Source organism: Triturus cristatus, chromosome 11 (genome assembly GCF_964204655.1).
Source record: "Triturus cristatus chromosome 11, aTriCri1.1, whole genome shotgun sequence".
In the NCBI taxonomy this organism is placed as follows: domain Eukaryota; kingdom Metazoa; phylum Chordata; class Amphibia; order Caudata; family Salamandridae; genus Triturus; species Triturus cristatus.
In genome coordinates, this window is record NC_140594.1 from 787,631,604 (window position 1) to 787,649,050 (window position 17,447).

At 45.5% G+C, this 17,447-nt stretch overlaps 1 protein-coding gene across 1 annotated transcript in view; it reads left to right on the forward strand.

Annotated features, from left to right (window-relative positions):
• DAW1 (dynein assembly factor with WD repeats 1) overlaps positions 1 to 17,447 on the forward strand; it is a 151,127-nt gene that overhangs the window by 13,809 nt on the left and 119,871 nt on the right. The window lies entirely within an intron of this gene.

A 17,447-nucleotide genomic window follows, 5' to 3' on the forward strand; every position in this document is an offset into this window, starting at 1 on the left:
TACTGAATACCTTTTTAGTAATGTTCGTTTTTATTTCACTTTCATTTCAGCACATCCCTAGTAGGTGCACAATAAGAGCCACTATCAGGCCCCCGTGGTATCATTATGTAAAGTCCTCCAGCTTCCCCGCAAACAGAGCGCTATCATACGCATTTTGGCTTACTATACTTGATTACCTATATCTGTGATAACAACGGAGATCCACATTGGTTCCCCGGTTTGACTGCCTGACACCACCCTCACTAGGGGTAAGTTATTTTTGCTGTCACAACTATCAGCTCTGTACTCAGGCATGCTAAACCCCCCCCCCCCCCCTTTTTTTCAATAATGATACCTGTAATCGTTTACAGCACCCGGACTGGTACCCTGTGAGTTATTTTCTTTCACTAGACTCATGGTGTCACTGTTCATTCCGCATCAGGTGGTGCAGACAACTATTCAGGTACATTTACACGAAGAGCCTTTGCCTACACTATTCTCTTGATAAGGACTCTGCCCTGATGGTATCATTCCATTGATTCTCTAGGTGTCCCTACATCTTAAGGTCCTGAAGAGACCCTCCATCCAATATAGGGTTGAAACGCCGTCGACAGTAGACAAGGGCGAATCATTATTCAGCACTTATGATTTAAAAGTGTTGTGAATTATATTGTTTTATTCTTCATGGTCGCCCTTATGTTTAACAATTGAAACCTTGTACAAATGTTACATTAAACGTCACCTTTAGTTTAGGTTCAATCACTTTGTCACTGGGACACTTTTTTATGTTTGTTTACGATGGTTTGTTAACTTTGTTATTGTATTTAATTATGTATCTATACACTGTTTATCTGTTGCCTATCTAAAAATATAAAACAATATTATCATGTATTGACTTTCTGATATGTATAGCCAACTTTCTTTCTGACACCAATCTAAACCCTATATATTGCCATTGCGCTCTTTCTATCAAATAGTTGTTTAATTTTCCGCAGGAGCCATTGTTTTCTCTCCAGATTAATTGCCCAGGCTCGAAGTGAGTAGGGTTCCCTTGTTTTTTGTTCTCACCAGGTGTACCAAGTACACCACAGACCCTTGCCCTATCTGACACTTACTTGCCTTGATAATCAGGCCTGCCTGTTGCAGAGCCCTAAGCACTTCCTTGAGGTGAAAAAGGGGGTCCTTGCAGCTGCTATTGAAGACAGATAGGCAGCCCAGAAGGCCTCCATACCAGCAAGGTCCTGGTTCACCAAGCTCTGGAAGGTGGCGGGCATTTTTGTGTCCAATGGCATCACTCTAAACTGATGTTGGTCTCCGGAGCAGAGAAGTCTGATCTCCTTTTCTTCTTCTGTTAGGGTGATCTGCCAGTACCCTGATATAAGATCAAAGGTACTTAAGTACTGGGCATCCCCTAACCAGTCAATCAGCTCATCAGCCCAGGGGATGGAATGAGCGAATGTCTTTCTGACTGATTTGAGCCCTCTATATTCCACAAAGAACTTGAGTTTAGGAGTGGCGCCCAGTAGGGCAGCTGTTGGTACCAGAACCGCAGGACTAGATCAGGGACTACTGGAGGGTTCTATCCCCCCCCAATTCCAGCAATTTGGAGACATCTCCATTAATGCTGTCTCTCCTCTTGTCAGACACCCTCTAAGATTTGTTCTTGACAGGTAGGTTGTCTCCTGTGTCCACATCATGGGTACACAGGTGTGTGGCCCCAGGGACGAGGGAGAACAGAGAGGAGTACTTCCCAAACACTTGGTGGCAGTCCCTCTGCTTTTCAGGAGTGAGACTGGGGGGAAAGGATTACTCCTTCCACTGATGCATCTTTCTTCTTGGAGTCTAAGAGGTCAAGGAAAGATTCACTCGACTCTTCCTCCTCTCTATCTGTCACCAACAGCATGGTGAACTCAGACCTCTTAAAATGGTGCCTGAGCTGATTGACATGGAGCACCCTGTGAGGTTGCCTAGGGGAATTAAGGTCCACCAGGTAGGTGGCCTCACCCTTCCTTTAATTCACATCATAGGGTCCAGTCCAACGGTCTTGGAGGGCCCTATGCTCCACAGGTTCCACAACCCACAGTTTCTACCCAGGTTGCAAGTACACAGTGGTAGAACCTTGATCATACCATTGTTTCATTACATCCTGACTGGCTTCTAAGTTGTTTGAAGCTATCTCATATGGTGCATCATTCCACTAGGTACCCAGTGGCAATCCCTCTAAGATCTGTGATCGCACCTACAGTGGCTCCCTCCATAACATGATAAATCTGTTGCATGAGGCAATCTGGGGATCCAGAGGCCCAACAATGTAGACGCCCAACCTCTCAAAGGTTGTGCCAATGACAGGCAAACGATTAGGGGGCTTTAAGCCTCTGCCTTGTCTTCCCACTGGCCTGGCAGTTCACACAAGTTCTACAGAAGTCATGATCCTAGGCCTATAGAAGTGGGGAACAAGCCTTGCAAAGGTCTTGTCTTGACCGAGGTGTCCTGCCAGGGGAAATTCGAGCTGATAAGTTTTTCAGGCTCACTGATTCTTCGTGAAAGAAGGCACAGTATTTGACATTATGCCATGGCATGCTTGCAATCTTTTGAATTGAATGTTTTTTTTTTTAGTTTTGCACACTGAACTTGAATGAACAATGACATGAATGCAAAGTGCTGATTTGTGTTCTCTGCGCATGCTTATGTAAATTACCTTTATACTCTGTGAACCATCCAATTAAGAAGCCTTTAAAACAGATGGTCATTTCTGAGAGCAAGAACTTTTTATTCTCCTGTGAGCAAGGCTCCGAAGCAGAGCTGAAACCCATTCAGACAGATATTTATGCTGGAGGTCAAATGATTTAATGTGTTTAATAAAGCGCCTGAATACCCTGGAATTTGGCTTCAATGTTCTTCTTTGCCGGAGGAGTGTTGTGTGTACATGTGTGTGTATATGTATGATATATATATGTAGGACTTAAGAGAATGTCCTAAATTAGTCTGTAGGTTCATATTTACTAAAGGTTAATGTAGAGAAACATAAGATCCTGTCCTTCATTAAACACCATAACAGATTCAAATGTTGTTGGCATTTGAATGGAGTGTGGTTGAAGTCAATGACTCCCTATACTATTATTGGAATCATAATATCTCATTATATGAAGTTTACCACACTAAGGGCCTAATTACGATTTTGGCGGTGTGGAAGCAGTTTGCTGCGTCACCATCCTGCTCCCACACCACCAAAGTCGTTTGCCGCCTGCCTGCCAGATTACGAGTTTCCCTCTTGGCTGGCAGGCGGTGCTTTGGTGGTGCAGTTCTAAGGTCCATATGTGAGCCTTAGAACTGCAGCGCCTATAGAGTCCAAAGCCCGTTCCTGCATGGCATGCACTGTGCAATCCATGCTGTGCAGGAATAGAGTTGCGTGCACACGGGGGAGGGGGCACAACATGGGCCCCCCTGCATGTCCACCCCATGCACAGGGGCATCAGGGGGCCCTGTAGGGTCTCCTTACTTTCCTGACCGCTACACTTTTCATGAAAAGTGTGGAGGTCTGGAAACCGCCAGCATATTGTTGCCCCAGACCGATGCCCACCGCCGAGGGATCGTGGATCCCTGGCAGTTGCGGCGGCCCCATGGTGGTCTGACCACCAAAGTCATAATATGGCAGTCAGAATACCGGTGTGGTGGTGGCCGCACCGCCATAGGGGATTTGGCGGTCCATTGGACTGCCAAACTCAGCGTCAGGCCCTAAATATCTTAATGTAGAGCAGAGGTCTATAATCTGAGGGTTGCGACCTCAGGGGGGCATGGAATCATGGAAATGGGGCAGGCATTTCTCTGCCTCACTTCTGCCTGCAGTCCAAAGCGTTTGCTCTTCATTTTGGAAAAAGACAAATGTCCCAGACGGTTCATTCCGATGGTTAAATGCTTCAGCTGGAGTGTCATTCAGGGAGCGTCCTGTGCTGTGAAACCAAAGCCAGGCATTTAGCTTAGCATGCCTTTCTGCCAGTGTGCTGCTGCCCTGAAAGAAATGCAAATGTATGCATCAAGTTTACCTGCAGATGTAAAGGATGCTGGGAGCCGATCGCTTAACTTGAAGCTTTGTGATGACTAACATTTATTCTTTTTTTAGAGGTAATGCAAAGAGTTAACAACTGAACTGTAAAGTGTGTGCTTTTGTCATTGTATTAACATAGCGCTTACTATCCCTGAAGAGGTGTTGAGGCGATAATTATGTAAAACCTTTGCATTACATTTGGTATGGGAATTACTAGAATCTATGGGCCTCATTTACAATGAATTGGCGTAGGGCAGTGCCGCAAGTACTTCTGCCAATTCGAAAGGCAGGAATGCACCGTATTTCCAAGGTATGGTGCATGTCCGTCCTTCTTACCAGCGCAAAATTTGGTGCCTAGCGCCAACGCAGGCACCCTTGCACCATGGTGCAACTGTGTCTACATTTTTGGCAGGATTGTTTTTATGCAGGATGGGACACCTTCCTGCACAAAAACAATCCATTGAGGCCATTTCCTCCATCTATGTGTGCAGAATGCAGCACACATAGCAAGAGGAAAAAATGAGGGGAAATAAAGATATTTCTCCTCGTTACACCTCACCTGGGGAGGCGCACGGTTTTGAAGCATTCCCAGGTTTACAGATCTCTGTGAATGTGTCTAATCCCATGGGCGTTGCGCAGAAAAACCTAATGCGACTCCCATGGAACATCCTCCTGACGCAGTGTAAGGCAACAGAGCAACCTGCACTGCGTTGCCTTACACCATTTCTACAAGGCCTTGAAAAGCCATGTAAAGTGGATTTGTGTGGCCTGTAGATATGGCTCTGAATTCTGCGCCACTGGAGTGCCATAAAAGTGATGCAAAGGCTGTGACCTCGTAGCACAAAAAATATACACGTCACTATTATCCACTGCACCAAGTCAGATTTAATTCTGTGGCTCTCTGGTCACACCCAGACCTTTACAGTGCATTAACTAATAGAGGTTTGATAATGTAGTAAAGTGCATTTCCCACAGATTAACAACTTTATTTGTGTATTATTCATTGAAGCTGCCCGTTATTATATGTAGCTACCTGACCGTGAAAGACATAAAAAAAAATCGTACAAAATGTTTGGTTTTTAGCCACACCTTTGACCCCGCCCCCATGATCAGACACTCAAGGCCCTCCACCCCCTCAAACATGACTGAAGTCATCAACAGCAGCAAATTATTATAAACAGGAGTCAGTTTTTGCTAAAATAGAAGCGTCTGTTTTTATAATGTTAAAAACCTTTATAGAAAACAGTATGAAAGGACCACTTCCTCCCCTGGAATTAAAGAAAGCATACTACTTGGACCTTACAGTTTGTCTTTAACAACTGTAAATTGTATGCTTTAATTATGATGAATGGTGTTCAGCAAACTCCAGTTCAATGCTGCTGGAAAAGCATCCCATGAAATATAGTATTGTTCTCCTCGGATGCCGTGCACTAAAGTTGCATCCCATGCATTACAGCCATTCTTCCCAGAGCCACTGGAATTATGTGATTGTGTGGCAGTGGCAATTTTAGCATAATTATAGATTTGTCGCATTTGCATCATAATCTATCATCTGCTGCATGATCTGCTGATTTTTAACAAAAAAACGTTTTTATAATTCAAACGGTTCAAAAGTTACTAAAAATCAGCAACACGTGTTTGCCGCACAGCAAAACGCACTTTGCAAAGCTGGACTGGTCACATTTTTGTTGCTTATTGCTATATTTGGGTGTTAAACTGTTACTAATGAGGTGCAACCACAGATTGAACGTTTCTCTAGAGAAAAACGGTCACACCCATCACATTAGTTCAGAAAGGTGTTATCCAAATAAGTTTTGTCAAATTGTGTTTTGTTTGTGAAAAATAAAGTACCATTGTGCATTTTGAGGTCATTCTTTTTCAAGACTTTTTGTTTGAACTGTGTGATAAGCCTCTGACACCGAACCACAGTCGCCCACATACCTTTGGTTTGCTAAACACTGTTTAATATTATTTCCCCACCGTAAAAAAATGATTTGCCATAGGAATTGGGGGTGTTTATGATTGTCAATGATGAGGAGTACCATGTGTGAGAAGTTGGCCTGGTATATGCTGTCCACTAGTTATAGTGGGCACCTTGAACCAGTCCAAACAACCCCTTATTGGTTATAGGTTAAAGATAACCTTTATTGGAAGCTATCCTAGTGGTAGCTATGGAGAGCAGCCTTCAGGCTAAGTCTTGAAGGAATGTAAATCAGCTTGTTTTACCAGTCTATAATCTCTTGAATGGCTAAATGAAAGACAATCACACCAGGTATATATATAAAATATATGTATTTATTTCTAAACACACCCTCCAAGTCTCTTTATGAGACTAGAGATCAAAACACTTCAAATATGACAGTAAAATAGCACAAATACACGTCAGGCCCTAGGGGCGAGCCAAACCATATACTAAAATAGTGGTATAAGAACCACGACTTAACTAGACACAAGGCCTAGAGTCTATAGAATCGCTGGGACCCCAAGAAACCACCCAAGGTAGTGACACAGGGGACCCACGGGGGCTGTGTGCATTGTGAGAACACAGCCGCAAGCTCCCGTTAGCTTCTTTGGGGAAAGTCATGGTTAGATTTTTAAAGATTAGGTTCACTTAGAAGTGAGTCAGGACCAAACCCTTTGGGACTTAGGAAGTTCTAGGGTCAACACCCATGGGAGCACCGGAGTACTCGTGTTACCTTACCCAGGGAAGCCGGGTGCATAGGTGTCAAATGGTGTCGGGTCGCGTCGTCAATTTCAATGGGAGCTGGCAAAGAAGTGCTGCTGCCAGGAAGAGGCAAAGTGTCTGAAGGGATCCAAGCCTGGATCGAAGATGAGAAGAACCTGAAAGCAGAGGGGACAGAGTCGGGTCACTTGCCAGTGACCAGGAAGACGATAGGCGAATGCCCACCGATGTCGGGTGTTTCAGGTGAAGAAGGTGAAGCTTGACTCTTCAGCCACGAGGACCAGGAGGCGTCGAGGATGACCAGGAGCTGGATTCGTGCTGTCCCACGAAGGATGTCGAGTGCTGTAGGGTCGGTGCCCGGATTAGACACAACAAGCCTTGGCAACAGCAACCCACGCAGAAAGGAGAAAGATGCTTTGGTGCAGACCAGCAAGGTCTGAGGGACTCACCACTTGGTAGGGAGTCAGGGCCCGTCTGTAGCAATCAGGGAAGCCAAGGAAAATCTAAGTTACCCCCTCAGGGACCCACCAGTCAGCGGACCAGGGATCGCGAAGGGACCTCGAGAGGAAACACAACATGGTGGCCCACAGGTCACTCGGGGTTACTAGGCTGACAATCTTCTGTGGATCTTCTGCTCGAGGTGGGGACTACAAGTAACACCAAGCACGACTTCAAGAGACGTCGAGAAGTCAATGCACTTGCACAAGTGCACGGTGATCAGGAGTTCCGGTTCCACGCTACTCACGAGGGCTGCGGGTCTCAGCTTTGCTGGGGACTCGGGTTAGCCTCTGAGATGTCTGGAAATCCTCTTCCTGGGCTGCAAATACTTTGGAGTCCGGCGGGAGCTCCGGAAATGCAGGCCGGCAAAATGCCTTGTTGGTGCCTGCCAAGCAGGGTAGTCACTTCTTGACCCCAAGGGAGATTTCTTCAGTCCTCTAGTCTTTAGTAGAGCGTCGCAGTTCCAGGATTCAGCTTCATAGTTTCGTCCGGGGATATCTAAAGTTCTGGTACAGAGGTTCCTTACTTATACCTAAGGAAGGGGTTGGACTAGCTCTGGGGACCCACCTATGGGAGGGTTTGGAAAGAGGGGTGGCTACACCCATTTCCTTTGTCCAGTTTCGCGCCAGAGCAGGGGCTGGTAGCCCCTGAACCGGTTTGAGCTGGACTATGCAAAGGGACATCAAATGTGCCCCCAGTGCAGGACTTCAAAGCACCTTCAGAGTGCTCCCACCCAGCCCCAATACACATCAGCCTGTCTGGGAGGTGGTTACTCCTCCCTGTGACAAGAAACCTATTGTCCAGGCCTCCCCTGCCGGAGTTTCGGTCAGCAGCAGGAGGCCAGACCTGTGTCTGTGGCTGCAGCATCCATTTTATGATGCCAGGGCTCTGTTAGATTTCTACCGGGTATACCAGTACTGTCATGTCTCTCCCTTTTGAAGGGTGGCATCATATCCTCATATCAAGAATTGATGTGGGGGTATGATTCCAAGGTGTTTGACACCAAACACAACATGTTTCCGTGCAGCCAGTCCAAAGTTAGCATTAACCGTTTAAGATATAAAGCACTTAAGAGTATATGGTCAGGCTACACTACTGACAACCCCGGGGAAGAGATTCTGAAGGCTGCAGAGGGGCTCAGCTCATGCCTGGGCACCCTGTGACATATAACCAAGCACCCTGCCTTCAGGATTGATAAGGCCTGCCATAGGGGTGACTGATAGGTTACTATGTGCAGTGATAGGTGAGGTATAGTGAACCTATACCTCATTAAGGGGTGCATGCCCCACCATACCCATGCTGCAGTAGCAGACCTGTGGTGTCATTTTGGGTGGCTTTCCAGGGGTGGCATAATACATGCTTCAGCCCCTGGTAGGCCTCTGGGGTACCAATGCCCTGGGTACATAGTATACCATATACTAAGGACTCACAAGGGTACCTCCGGATCCAATCTGCGGTGTACCTAAAGTACATGCAATCAATTTAGAGAGGAAGCAGGTAGGCTGGGGCCCTGAATTGCAGGGTCCCAGCCAGACTAAAGTCGAAAAACAGTGAAACACCAGCAGAAAGTGGGGGTAAACATGTGAAGCAGATCCTACTCTCCCACACCATGTTCTTGAAATTTTGTCAGGAGGGGGATCCATACGCCTAAAATAATTTTGACGTGGGTCTCATCTTCAAAAAGTTTGAAGACCTCTGCTATAGAGGTTCTTTAGCATCATCCAACCTTGTGTCAGTACTTAAAGCACTAGATTAAAACAGCTAACCCATTCAATTGAAGTATATAATTCAAAGATTCCGGCAACAACTTTATATGGAATTGTATTTGTTCCCCTAAATTCTCTGTTTTTATACAAGATTAAAGAGCGTATTAAGGGCCTGATTAGGAGTTTGGCGGTCCGTGGACCACCAAACTCCAGATGGCACAGTGGTGGTATTGCCACACCAGCAGTCCGGCCTCCATATTATGACTTTGGTGGTCGAACCAACATGGGACTGCCGGAAATCTGCCATCCCTCAGTGGTGGCATGGTGGTCTGGGGCAGCAATATGCTGGCGATGCCGCTGCCACACCAAGCATATTACAACTTTCTAGACCTCCACACTTTTCATTGCAGTGAGCCTGCCATGAAAATTGTGGCAGTCAGGAAAGTAAGGGGGCCCTACAGGACTGCCTGCTGCCCCTGTGCATGGGGGTGTATGCAGAGGGGCACATGTTGAGCCCCCCTGTGTGCATGCACTCCTGTTCCTGCATGGCATGGACTGCACAATCTGTGCAGGAACAGGCTTTGATGCTCTCTCTGTGCTGAAATTCCAAGGCTTACATATGGGCCTTAGAACTGCACCACCGAGGGACCGCCAAAGCTTTGCCAGCCAGACCACAAGGAAACTCGTAATCTGGCAGGCGGGCGGCGGTTGACTTTGGTGGCGTGGAAGCATGGTGATGGCGTGGTGTCATAAGGAGGCCCTAAGTCTCTACTGAATCTAAGGAACAGTTTATCTATCTAACACTTGATTTAGAATTAGTACTCTCTGCCTGTGTGTAAAAAGCATGTGGGGCTGGTTTGAGATGGGGTTTCAAGATTTATAATGCAGGCCCTTTAGGTATTGCGATTTGCTATTAGGGACAAACTTTGAAGTCGGACAAAACATTATACCTTTCTTCAAAATGTTTCATATGCGTTGCACAGAACAACCACTGAGCTTAGGGCCCCTCGCTGCTTCTGCCACCTTTGTTTCATCATTGGTAAAAAGGGCCATGCCTAATGCAAGGTTAATCAGGTGGTTATTTATAGTGGTGTCTATTCAAATTTGATGCAACATTATTTATACTTTTTAAAAGATCATATTTCACATAGATTTGTTTTTAAATGTGAGATCAGGTGGTCTTTCCCCTACCAAATTATTATTATGTTAAATGGTCTCTAATTACTTTCCATACTTCACTTTGTTTGTCTTATTTTTTTTTTTTGTACAATAAAATATCTGCTTAGGATCTTTTGTTTTAAATAATGTCACCACTGCTTCCCAGGCTCTTATTTCTGTGTTAAATTCAAACTTGGCGTCAGTGGTCTATCAGATGTATATGTATTTTAAAACAATTTTAATTCTGTAAAGAGACCATCACAGTAATGGTGGTCACCATGTCTGTAATCACATTTTAATAAAGAAAGCATTTATTTTGAATCCAGTCGTTTTTCCATAAATGAAAGAGGACTGCATTTAAAAAAGAAAGTTTATTTTTTTAAAGTTTGTTTGAGAGTTGGAGTGGCCTCTTGGTGGACAGGGAAGGAAGGGAAAAGGGTCCCAGGAAGTCCTTTTTTCTTTTTAGGTCGAGCCTAGCGCAGCGCGCATGTTCTGCACTAGGAGATGACCTTTAGAAATCGGTCTGCACTTTTCCTTACACTCGTGCTTGTGGTGGCATCCACCTTGCATGAGCGAGCAGCGGCGCGCAGGGGCCATCTGCTTGTAATTAGTGTGGTCGCGTGTGCTTGTTCTGCCACTGCCTGTCTCACCCTCGCTCTCCCTTGTTAATCACACAGCTGCAGTTTTTGTCAGCCGTAAACGCTGGTGGTTTCTTTGCTGGGACTCGTGGAAGCGGTTTATTGTGGATCCCATGCAGACGTGCCACTGTTGCTGTGTTAATCACTGCCACTATAAACACGCCAGGCATTAATGAGCATTAAAGCCCCCGGGGCTCCCGTGTCATGGCTGTTTGGACAGCGCGCGAGTGGAGCTCTGTAATCTGCAGCTCTGCATGCTCAGTGTCGGCTTCAAGGGCCCTCTGGGGGCTGATCGGAGATAAGGGCAGAGCTCCACTTCAGCACATGCTGGTGCCATTAAAACCCCATTTGTTGTCCCCGAGGATGAAAGTGACCCCGGGTGAGCCGCTCGCTCCGGTGAAAGGAAATGTGACATTTAAGACACCTCACGCTACACCTCCCAGATAACATCCTCTGCTGGGTATTTTTACCCTGTTTTCCCACCGCAGCTGGAAGAACCCCTTACTTGAGTGTGTGTCGAGGGAAAGGGGGGCTCAGGGGGGGAAGGCTGTTTCTGTATGTTCCCATAAGCTGATCAACCAGACCCCCACCTCTTCCTCACCACCCACATTTTGTTATTGATATTTTAAATGGCTCGCCGTCTGCCTGGATAAAATGCACAGCAGCGAGTAATTCTTTTAGTGGCACAGAAGAGGCATGCCAAACTGGCAGCGTATTAAAGCCGGCCTGTTTCTTCGAGCCTTCAGGCCGTGTTTATTGTTTTAACACTGGACATCCGTGGTAAGTGTTTGTTGTATGAGGCGAGAGGGGGCAGAGAGAGCCGGCGGGCAGGTGTATGGAAGGGGTTGGAGGAGGAGGAATGGCTATAGGATAGACTAGCTCTTTAACAGGCTACATTCGCTGCAAATTCCTTGTGCACAAATACACACCTGTCCCAGTATCACTGGGTGGCAGAGGTTTGTCGATCCTAGGACCAGATCCCGCAATTTGAAAGGCACACCAACCAGTATGCTAGACAGGGCCTCTGGAATTATGCGTCAAGGGAGCATTGCATTTTGGGGCGAGGTTGTCTAAAATATGAGCCAAGAAAAGGCAAATTTTATTGCACGACACGGAGGCCAACATTATGCAAATCTCCTTTATTGCCACAACTCCGCAGTAACAATGAATAGAATATAGAACTTTAAACAACATTCCATATAGTATATAGAGCACGAGCACACATCAGTCTTCCTTCTTTGTTGCTGCTGCTCAACAAGATAAGTATCCTCACTTTGCTCGTGCTTATGTGATTGTATGTTTGCCAACTTGTGTTTCTTTGTGACATGGCTGGGTCCTATTGACCCTACTATGCGATACTTTCTCTGAGGACCTTGTTGCACTCTTGTGTAATCTTTCTGCTGGCTTACTTCTCGTCTCTCCTTGGAGACTTTTAAACCCTTCATTTATCCTCTTTGGGGTAGTGTACGCTTGTGTATGTGACCACTCGCCTTGTGAGAATGACTCTGACCGATTGCATGGCATGCGTCTTTCAAAAAGAGAACTGATTGCCACCGCTTCCCCCCCGGTTTTGAACCTTGTCGGCGGGCTCCTCTGAACTGACCTCATCCTAGTTTCCCGATTCCCGCTGGTGCTCCGGTGGGTGACCTCGCCCTCGCTTCTCGGCCCCCGGCTCCCGCTGACGGGCTGCAGGCCTTCCTTCCCCACCGCGATGCATCGCGGGCAGGGGAAGATTAAAGGGATGGCCGTAAGCAGCAACCACGCACGCAAGAGACGCGCGTGGTTGCCATAACTACAGTACAACACTTGGCAGTTGCTGTGACCGGAGCAAGCTTGGAAGATATATTTTACCGCTTCCACGAGGAAAATAACCCAACACCCCAAAATTTTAAAAATAATAACAAAATATATATAAAGAGATATATATTTAACATTTTATAAATAAACTAGGGACATCTAATTACAATCTTTGTTTAAAAAAAAAAAAGATCATAATGTCCCTTGTTCCAGATACTAACCTTGAAGGTAAACTGGAATCGTTGGTCTCTAGGGCCATGGATAAAGCCATGGACTCCTTTAATGAGACAATAAATAAAACATTTGAAATGCTGTCAAGGGCATGGCCCACCACCAGTTCTACGCATTTTTACCCTCCTAAAGAAAGGGCTGTTAAGGCCCCAAAGAAAAGAGCCGGAACAGAAAACCCTGTTGACACTGCAAAAAAGAGCAAGAAAACAAGAAAAAATCATGAATCTCGCTTATCAGGCGGTGACAAGCACGATGCCTCTGGCATCACAGAAGGGCGTCAAGGACCCCCCATACGCATTGACATCGAGGAGGAGGATGAGGCAGAGATAAATCTCTCCTACTCATCAGAATTTGAATCGGAGGATGAGAACATAGGTGATAAAACACCGGAAGGCTCTGAAGAGGCAAGCAAGGCCTCAGGCTCAAAAATGAGCATTACGGAGAACATGTTTGACCCCCTACTGATCAAACACCCCTTATGCCCAGAATGGTTCCCTTCTCAACATGTCGCCGAATACATTACCTTCTGGCTCAGAAAAGAAATCCCTAAGGAAGTAAGGTCAAGACTGAGGTCTGAGTGCCCGCGCCCATCACTTCCTGATAAGATCGCTATGACTCCTGAACTTGAGGTCGTGGCTTTTATAGCAAAGAGCGCAAAATACCCTAGGAAAGGGATTGACAAGAGCCTAAGATCCTGTCAAGACCGACTCTTGGACACGATTGGCCCAATAACAAAAATGTTTGAAATGGCTGAAAATGCATATGTTGAAGGGACACCAATAGACCCCAAAGAATTACGCCAGTGGGTCCAAAGGACAATATGCTTGTTTGGCAACGCTAATACTGCCATTTCAAATGAACGGAGGAAAGGTATCCTCTTGAAAATTGACCCAAAACTAATTGAGCTAGCGAATAAAGAAGGAGAAGCCTCTTCTCAAGGACTCCTCTTTGGAGAAGAATTTATTCGCGACATGGCTAAATATGTGGGGGCCTTTAGCTCTATTCAAAAGTCTCAACGAGAGATTAAAAAAGTATTTTTTCAGGATAAAATTTTTGGACGGGCCGGGCGAATGTGAGGTCGATTCCCTGGCCGCGGACAATCTTCCTCCAGGCACAAGATTCCAATAGACATCCTTTTATGGAGGCCAATCTTTCTTTCCACAAAGGCAGAGAAACCGTACAAGACCTTTCCGGGGAGAGAGAAGAAACAGAGGTTTCTCCACAGGTAAGAACCTCAAAAGACCCTTCAGATACCCCTATAAAGGTGGGAGGGAGACTAGCCCTCTTCTCTGGGAATTGGTCTATGATAACACAAGACCCGTGGGTTCTAGACACAGTCAAGGGTTACAAGATAGAATTCATCGATACCCCCATTCAAAGAACAGGACCTCGAGAAATACATTTCTCGCAAGAACAGAGAGAATTAGTCTCTCAAGAAGTAAAAGACCTCTTAGCCAAAGGGGCAATAATGGAAAGTTCACAAATCCGTTTTGTGAGCAACATTTTCCTAGTGGAAAATTTGAAAAGCTTAAACGAATGGGTAACGTACCACCACTTCAAAATGGAGGGAATACATCTCCGAAGGAACGTTCTGAGAAAGTGCGACTGGTTAACTCGTCTAGACTTGAAGGACGCTTACCTGACCATTCCAATTTGGCAACCACACAGGAAGTTTCTTCAATTCAATTGGGAAGGAAAACTTTGGGAATTTCGCACCCTCACCTTCGGGCTTTCTTCAGCCCCTTGGTGTTTCACCAAGGTATTATGACTGATAGTAGCATGGCTAAGGCAGAGGGGTGTAAGATTAATTATTTATCTAGACGATATCCTCATAATGGGTCAATCCAAATCGATGGTAACTCATCACACAGATCTTACTATCCGACTACTTTAACATTTAGGCTTTGTAATAAACTCAAAAAATCATTTACCATTTCATGCCAAGAAACGCAATTTCTCGGTTTCATGCTCAACACATTGAATGCAGAACTGAAACTTCCAAGGGAAAAGATAAAGAAACTTCGAAAAGAGCTCAGAAAGATACTATCTTTGAAATGTTTTCCCCTCAAACTCTTAGCCAGGATCCTGGGCTTGCTTTCTTCAACCATCCAGGCAATTTTTCCAGGACCCCTACATTACAGAGCCCTTCAGAGACTGAAAGCGAAAGCTCTCAGAACCAACCTCTCCTACTCCCAAATGACTTGTCTAGACCAAGACTCAAAGAAGGAACTGGCTTGGTGGCTGAAGAATGCAGAAGCTTGGAATGGCAGGGCCATCTTTGGGGAAGCACCAGATTTGATAATAGAATCAGACGCGAGCCTAGAGGAATGGGGTGCCACATGTGGCAATTCCTCGACAGGGGGTCGTTGGACACAACTCGAGAAGGAACTTCATATCAACTGCTTGGAGCTACTTGCAGGTTCCTTTGCGGTTCAGAGTTTCACTCAGAATTCAATGAAATGTTGCATAATGCTGCGCATGGACAATGTCTCTGCAGTGAGATATGTCAACAAGATGGGGGGACCACACTCAAAGGGCCTTACGGAAATAGCAAAAGGTTTCTGGAGCTATTGTTTGAACAAGGGACTCTCTGTTACAGCAGAGCACATTTCTGGTTTGAACAACGGCGTAGCGGATTGGTTCTCAAGGAATTTCAAGGATTCCAGCAATTGGAAACTAGACAAGAGAGTATTTATGATAATCCAAGACAGATGGGGTCCGTTCAGGACAGATCTTTTCGCGGACAGACTGAACACACAGCTAAAGAGCTTCTTCAGTTGGAAACCGGACCGTCAGGCATCCGGGGTGGATGCCTTCCTCCAGAACTGGCAGGGCTTAAAGCCATATGCCTTCCCGCCGTTTGTCATGCTTCCTCGTCTTCTCCTACATGCCCGTCGTTACTTACAGAACATGACGGTGATAACCCCTCTTTGGAGGTCGCAAGCTTGGTTCCCACTCATTTTAGAGATGACTGTGGACTTCCCGATCCTAATACCACCTTTCAGAGAAATACTCCGGGGCCCAGAGGGCGATTCTCATCCTCTTATAGACCAGGGTCTCTTGACTTTGACGGCATGGAAGATTTCAGGCGACAATGGAGAATACCAGGCCTTTCGCAGGATGCTTTCCAACTCATATCTGAATCATGGGCATCTGGAACAAGAAAGGCACATCGACTGGCGTGGAACAAATGGTTTCGCTTGTGTATTCAACAACACTATGATCCCGTTTCAACTGATTTAGTTCACGCAGTTAATTTTCTATCGGAACTCTTTTCTTCTGGCCTATCTTACAGAACAGTTAATGTCTATAGATCAGCAATTGCTGCAGGCCATTGCTTAGTTGATGGCGTATCGGTGGGACAAAACCTTTTAACTAAGAAAATTATGAGAAGCATGCGTGTTCTTAATCCTCCAACCCCTAAATATACCGCCTTATGGGACGTAAGAAATGTTTTACAAGTTATATCCTCTTGGGGGGACAATGTCGAACTTTCTCTTAAACGTATCTCTTATAAGCTTACTGTATTGCTTTGCCTAGTTTCTTTTAGACGGACCTCTGATGTCAAGGCCTTGGATGTTTGTAGCAGAGCTTACCAACCTGAGGGAGTCAGTTTTAGTTCTTTTTCTAAGATAAAAACAATGTCATCTTCGATCTTCTACCCTTTCTTCTCTTTGAATGAAAGTCTGTGCGTTGTCAAATGATTGAAAGAGTATGAAAAGAAAACTGCCTCCTTGAGAGGTATTTGAACCCAATTATTGATCTCTCACAGATTCCCACATAAAGCTGTTTCATCTCCCACGCTTGCAAGATGGGTGAAAGAAGTGATGAGAGAGAGTGGTGTTGATATCTCTATCTTCGGTGCACATTCCCTCATAGGCGCTTCAGCTTCTAAAGCTTTTATGTTAGGAGGTGGACTACAAGATATTCTTAGTGCCGCTGATTGGTCGAATGAAAGTATGTTTAAAAAATGCTACTTTAGGCCAATCAATAATGTGATTGACAATGTGCTTAATTCACTTTAAACTTGCATAATGTTGGCCTCCGTGTCGTGCCATAACATTTTGATTTTTCACAGCCTGGTGGGCAAAAAATCTGGATTTTATTAAGGACACGGAGGCCAAGATTATCCCACCACTTCTTGACCCTCCCAGGGTTTATTCATTTTGACCTATTGTGTCTTTTTTCTTACAGAATAATTTGCCTATGCATTACTCCTGTTTAAAGAAAGTTCTTCACGTCATTTTCAAGATATGTTTATTGTACACAGCATTGAATTAGCCAGCATAATGCAGCAAACACGTTTTACTTCATTAGTTGCATTGTTTTTTTTACCTATGGTAATACTGTCTGGGCAAAGATTTCAGATGATGGGGCAAATGTGACAAAGCCATTGTTATGTGAAAAAAGCAGAAGCCACAGAATCACATTACTCCAGTGGCCTTGATCTTAGCTGAGGCTGCACGTGCTTCCTATGGTTACTAGGTATGAGATGGAAGGTTGGGCATCCTTGACCCCTCCCACTCCATCATGTGACATGGCTGAGCAGAGTGGGGTGGAGTGGAGTGAGGCAGATTGGGTGGCATGGCTGAGCAGTCATGGTCTACCTCATGCACAGTGCCCCAGGAAATAAGCTCTGGCAAAGCCAATAAGTCTTGTCTTTAAGAGTTATTGGCTCTGCCAATGCTTTATTAGCCATTATGTATAGCAGC